Genomic DNA, 6,000 nt, shown 5'->3' on the forward strand with positions numbered 1-6,000 from the left:
CACATGATTAGAGATTTTGTATTTTTATTTTTCATCATTCTCCCTCAGCTTTTGCCTAAGCAAGCAATTAGTAAAGTTGGTATCGTAATGCCCAAAACATTTTATGAGTGATAACGAATGGATTACTTCAAGACAAACATAAACAATGTATTATGATTTTCATTCAAAAATTAACAAGCTTTTACATGCTAGCAATGCTTAAACAAACAATGAAATGTTACAAATGAGAATGCAATAAAGAAACTAAATGAATGCCATTGTTGAGGAGACTTGACTCCGTCTGGACTTATTGATCTTGAATACTTTTTGCAATTCTTTCCAAACACTTCAGATTACTTCAAAAGAGAACTCCAACGAAGTCACCCATGAGTTGTAAATTTTTGCCTCACTTTTAGGGATTCGAGCAATGCGAATGATGCAATGCTCAAGATAAGAGTACGTCTTGCTTATCCCTCGTGCGGGAGCCCCAAGCAACTTCCACGTATGTATAAGAGATGAATACCACTTTCGCTTGCATGTCTAAACTATCCAGAGAGAGAATAAATGACCTTTGCAGCTCTTGACATCAAGCACTAGGCACAATCCAACGATGTCTAAATCAACGGAGTCACAATCTTTTATGGCTTTCAACCTTGTCTTCAAGAGGTGGAATCTTTTTGTCAATTTCAATAATCGGAAACTTGAAGATTTCAATTCTCAAACTGTTCTTATGATGTGGAGCCTCTTTAACAGTAATAGGAACCTCAACACACTTCAGACACTCTAATTCATAAGAACTTCTCATGTGTGAGATTAACATTTGCATTTGGCCTCTGAAGAAACTGTTCTCAAATCTTCTTGTCTAAGAGAAAAGGCTTGAATAACCTTCATACACAGATTTATGTCAGTCCCCACTTCCGTTCTTATCTCAGTCAAAACCTCACGGAGTTGTTCCATTGTTAACTTTCGAGCACTTAACGGTGAGAAGTCACTTTTGTTGATCTTGGAATGTGAATAGAAATGGTCCCATAAGTCTTTGAAAGAACCATGAAATGCATGATAGTATGAATGCATGTTTCATTTATGAGAGATCCTAAAGTCTTTTCCCACACTTTCATCTTTCTTTTTTGGAATCAAAGCTTTGTTTTATATGGAGTATCTTTTCTTTTCTTTTTCCTTTTTTCTTTTTTTTTTCGGAATCAAGGCTTTGTTTTATATGGAGTATCTTTTCTTTTCTTTTTCCTTCTTTCCTCCCTTTTTTTTTTGGAAATAGACCTTAGGATCTTTCATAAATGGAGTGGATAAAACAATGATGTTATGCAATGCAAAGGCATGGGATCAACGGTCCATATAATCTTAGTAACCACTGTACAATCCTCTGAATAACTGATACAGGTCAAATGTCACAGGATCAAAGGTCCGACACCTTTTTGAATACCAGGAAAACCAATAGTCACCAACAGAACAGAATAGTCACCAACGGTACCTGTCATGTATATCCCACCCCACTCACAGGTGAATCTAGGTCAAGGTAGGTCAATGGCTTCCAGCGTTATCAGTTCTCCTGAAACACCATCATTGTCGCAAATACATGCCAACAACGGTATCTCATTTGAACCTCGACTGGTCGTGGGTCTCATGATCGCAATCAGCAGAACCTGACATTCTCTTGGCGTCATGACTATCCACTCTATCCTAGGTATCCTATGTGTCACTCTGGCCTGGGTATTGGGCCTTTTACCTCATAGAACATCCCCACCCAACCTGCAAAACAGAACAGAAGACCCCAAGGAACACAGAATATAATCCATATGCATGATGTGCAAACAGAAATAAACATGATATGCAAGCAGAAAAGTAAACATGCAAACATATATACAAGGTATAGGCATAAAAACAAATAAACACCCAGTAAATAAACAAACAAACGGATAGGCTAGGATCGACTCACTAAGGATGGACCAGCAACAGGTCTAGCAACATCCCCAGCAGAGTCGCCAACTGTCGCACGCTCGCGAAAAATGAACAGAGTCGCCACCAATATATTTATCCCATAAGGGAAAGGAATATCAGAAAACCTAACAAAGGAAGGAACAGGGTCTTGCGACCAGAGAATCAAGGTACGGGAGTCGGTTACGCGAGGGGAAGGTACTAGCACCCCTCACGCCCATCGTACTCGATGGTATCCACCTATGTCTGTTTCTATCTAAAGGGTGTGTACTATGTCTATGTCTAAATGCGAATGAATGCAGAATGTAGGGAAAATAAAGAATTATTTACAAGTGTGCTCGTTCAAGCCCCGCGACTTGATGCCTACGTATCCTTTTCAGGAATCAGAGCGCCGTAGTTCGGCTCCATAGTTTTGTTTGTTTTTGTGTTTTTTAGTTGGGCGGCGTTAACGTTCGCGCTCTTGCACAAGGGGACAGCCTAGGATGCAATGGAGCGGAAATAACGGTGCCCTTAAGAAAGCGAGAGAGAGAGAGAGTTTGAGTGTTTCGAGGAAATCCCTTAAGCAAAGGGAAACTCGAGTTACTCTTTGGTTTGTATTTTTTAGAAGTCGGGAACTTGCGCCTGAATGGGACCCTTAAGCAAGGGAAACTCCAAGCACTCGAACATCCCTTAAGCAAGGGAAGTTACGAGCTTCCATTCCCTTTTTATTAGTCAAAGTATTTATTAGTCATTTTTTATGAGTTTTCTTGGTATTTTTTATGGGGATTTTATTCAAGCATTTTTATTAGGTGTTTTATGGTTGAAAAGAAAAAGAAACTAGCCTAAGAGAATTAGCCTAAGAGAACTAGCCTAATATGAATGGGAATTTCTACCTAATGTTATCATGGTTTCTACCTAAGGTTAGGATTTAAAAGGAACATGAAAATTAAGGCAAGAGTAGAATATTGAAAATAGCATGAAAAAGAACAAGTAGGAAATATAGTAGAAGTGGACTAGAAATACTACTATTTTTATGTTGATTCTATGAAAGAAATGAGCTCAAAAGATTAATGTCAAAATTAACCCAAAATCTACTTATTTTTATGAGTTTTTCATGTCTAAAATTAATCCTAAAAGTGGCCTAAAAATCTAACAAGTATTATTGATTTTACTGTTTTTATTTATCAAAAAGTGGTGGCAAAAACTAAGAAAAGAGTAAAATCTAATATGAAAGTGGTATGGGCCAGGAGGTGTAATTTGATTTTGGGTGGTGCAATAGCAAATGGGGCGCAGGCTGAATACCATGAGGCCCAGGAGGTTTTTTTTGTAAGGCAGATTTCTTTTATGGCAAAAAAATGAGCGCGTGGTGGGCTTATTGGGGTGTGAGAAGTAGCATATTAGGCCCAAGGTTTGGTTTTGATCCATTTATTCACATTTCAGATTTTTGTTATGACTTTTAATAAACATAAAACAAATAAAACAAATTAATAAAAATAAAAGAAGAAGAGAATTTGGGGATTAGGGTTACTTGAGGGCGATTGGACTTTGCTCGTGACTCCTTCTTCCTCTTTCTTACGACGACGCGGCGGAAATTTTCTGATTTCAACTCCGATCAACTCTCTCAGTCGCCGTGAACCAACGGAAGAAAGCAAGAATCGCCCCGCTTCCCTGATTCAGGAACTCAGCGTCAATCGCACTCTCTCAGTCTCCTTCAAACGCGAGTCGAAGCAAGAAAATCCAAACAATGAGCTTCCGATTCTTTAGGTACAAGCATCTTGCATATTACACTTCTTTTCTTCTTCTCTTTCGTTGCTTTGAAACAATTCTGAGCTATGGTGTTGTTGTTGATAATTGCTTGTTAGCAGATTCTTGAGAATTGGAATTATGTCGCGTTGATGATGGTGTGAGGGTTGAAGGCTGGTGGATGAATGAAGATGCTTTGTGGTGAAGATTCAAGGTTGTTGAGTGGTGGTTGATGATGATGGTCAAGATATGCGCAAATGATGAATGGAGGTTATAAGAAAAATGGTGGAGAATCGAGAGTGCTGAAGTGTGTGAAGTTTGGGATGACGATGAATCGAGAGAAGTCGGGGAGCTTCAGAATTCTATCACGGTGAGTCTCTTTATTGCTTTTTTCTGTTACACAATTCTTCTTCTCTTCCTATGTTCCTTTTCACGGAGATGATGATGAAATTGAAGTGCGGAGGGGTGAAGGTTGCTGGTGATGGTGAAGTGTGAAGAATGAAGGAGATGAGAAGAAGATGAGAGTAAGATGATGAAGAATGGTGGGTGTTTGAACTTTTAACTATGCACTTCTTCTTTCAATGTTTGCAAGCGAAACGATGAGGAAGCTTGTGCTTGTGCCTTTTCTAGATGTGTGAAGCTGCCTTTTTATATGAGCAATGATTGGGTAATGATGATAAATCCTTGAATGTGGGACCTAAATGACAACTTGCAATGAATTTTTTTAATTTCTTGAATGTGGGACTAACATTAGCTTTGGCTCTGCAGGTTTCTTGGTGGTACAAACAAATATGGCAGTGCTGTAGATAACCTGGAGCTGTGACTGAAATACAATGTGGATGGAGGACCGAAACTTATTGGCCATGATCATGAGGTATGGAATACACACGGGACCGGCTTTCTTTGTGAAGTTGAGTTCTGTTAGGAGAATGAATTAGTTATAGGTTTGCAATTCTGTTATTCTCTATTATTGAAGTTGAAGTTAAGCCGGAACTGTTAGTAAAACAGTTAGTAATAGCTGAGGTTCTATTAGCAAGTTAATTGAATGATTAGGAGAATTAGTTATATTCGGTTAGGTTGGCACGAAAGGTGGTTAATTTTGGAACTTGTTTTGTAATTGTTTTTGGTGGTTAGAGACCTAATATATTGACTGGCAGCTTGGTATGATATGTGCAGGTGTGGTTTAATTTGTGTATGATGCTGAAAGTGGCATAACGTGTTGTTTGGATATGATTTACCAATGTGTAGGAATGCTGCAGGTTTACAGGGACTGAAATGGTTTTATCTGTGAGTTTCTTTTCCGTGTTGACTGAATGTCTTGGCTCACAAACTGTATGTGCTGAATCTTGACTTATGCACTTATGAATAGTGAGCTTTGAATGTGATGGATGTTGGCTGAATGTTAATTGTGTTAATGTGCTGAATGAGTCTTGGACAATAATAAAACCTCTGAATGTCTTTGTGGCAGCTTGTTCAAAATTGTGTTGACTGCAAACTATCGTGGCTTGGATTTTGTTTGTCAATGGAGCTGAACTTTGGTTTAAATATAATGCAGGGACTGGTTTTTTGAAAGGTATATGGTTATGCTATTTTTTGTGTAAAGTTAGAAATTGCTAGTAACTGTTAGGGCCGTCAGGATACTGGCTGTGCTGTTATGACACAAAGTTCTGCTAGCTTGGTTGTTGTGATTTATTCTGGGTCCTTTTTGTTTTGATGCAGGCTAGAGATTGTGACTGGCTGCAAATGAAATTGAAGCATGGCTTGGCAATTTAGGCAAGATGACCATGGAATCAAGATGATGAAGACGGAATCGTGGCGGTGGCAGCTTGGTTCAAAGACTTCGACATGAGGGCATATTGACAAGTGGATTAGTATAGAGATAGCTAGAAACTTAGATTTTTGTGTAACTTTCTTTATACTCTTTTTGCAATGGGTTTGTTGCTTGCACGGTTATATGTAATGATGAGTCAGATGTATGATACCTCCTTATCTCCTTTTTTGTTGCAAAAATATATAAATACCAATGGAGCTAATAGTCATGTAACCTTGTTCGATCATAAATCCTCCATGGCTTTATTTAATCCCATCTTAATATCGATTCCAGGAGAATATGGATGGGAAGAATTTCGGTGTTGAACTTGTTAGAATAAAGCTTTGAATATCAAGAAGATCGCTTTTGGGCACCCACTTTCACTGTTGACTCTTTTGGTTTGCAACTTGAATATTTATCATAAAATAAAAGCCCAAGACAATTCGGTATGAACTTCGGAAACAAAGTTGGCCGTCCATGGTTGACTTTGACCAAGAGTTGGAATTTTGCCAAATGTCTTTCAATTCAAAATAGCCTAA

General features: G+C 38.4%; 1 long non-coding RNA gene across 2 annotated transcripts; it reads left to right on the forward strand.

Moving 5' to 3' along the window:
- Window positions 1-3,800: 3,800 nt before the first annotated feature.
- LOC131599149 (uncharacterized) lies at window positions 3,801-4,942 on the forward strand. Of its 2 annotated transcripts, none has more exons than XR_009282595.1 (3): window positions 3,801-4,021; window positions 4,108-4,318; window positions 4,420-4,942. It is a non-coding gene; the product is annotated as an uncharacterized LOC131599149 (long non-coding RNA). The 2 variants fall into 2 exon arrangements; XR_009282596.1 differs by having other exon boundaries at window positions 4,123-4,318.
- Window positions 4,943-6,000: the final 1,058 nt, after the last annotated feature.

Source organism: Vicia villosa, linkage group LG4 (genome assembly GCF_029867415.1).
Source record: "Vicia villosa cultivar HV-30 ecotype Madison, WI linkage group LG4, Vvil1.0, whole genome shotgun sequence".
Classification (NCBI taxonomy): domain Eukaryota; kingdom Viridiplantae; phylum Streptophyta; class Magnoliopsida; order Fabales; family Fabaceae; genus Vicia; species Vicia villosa.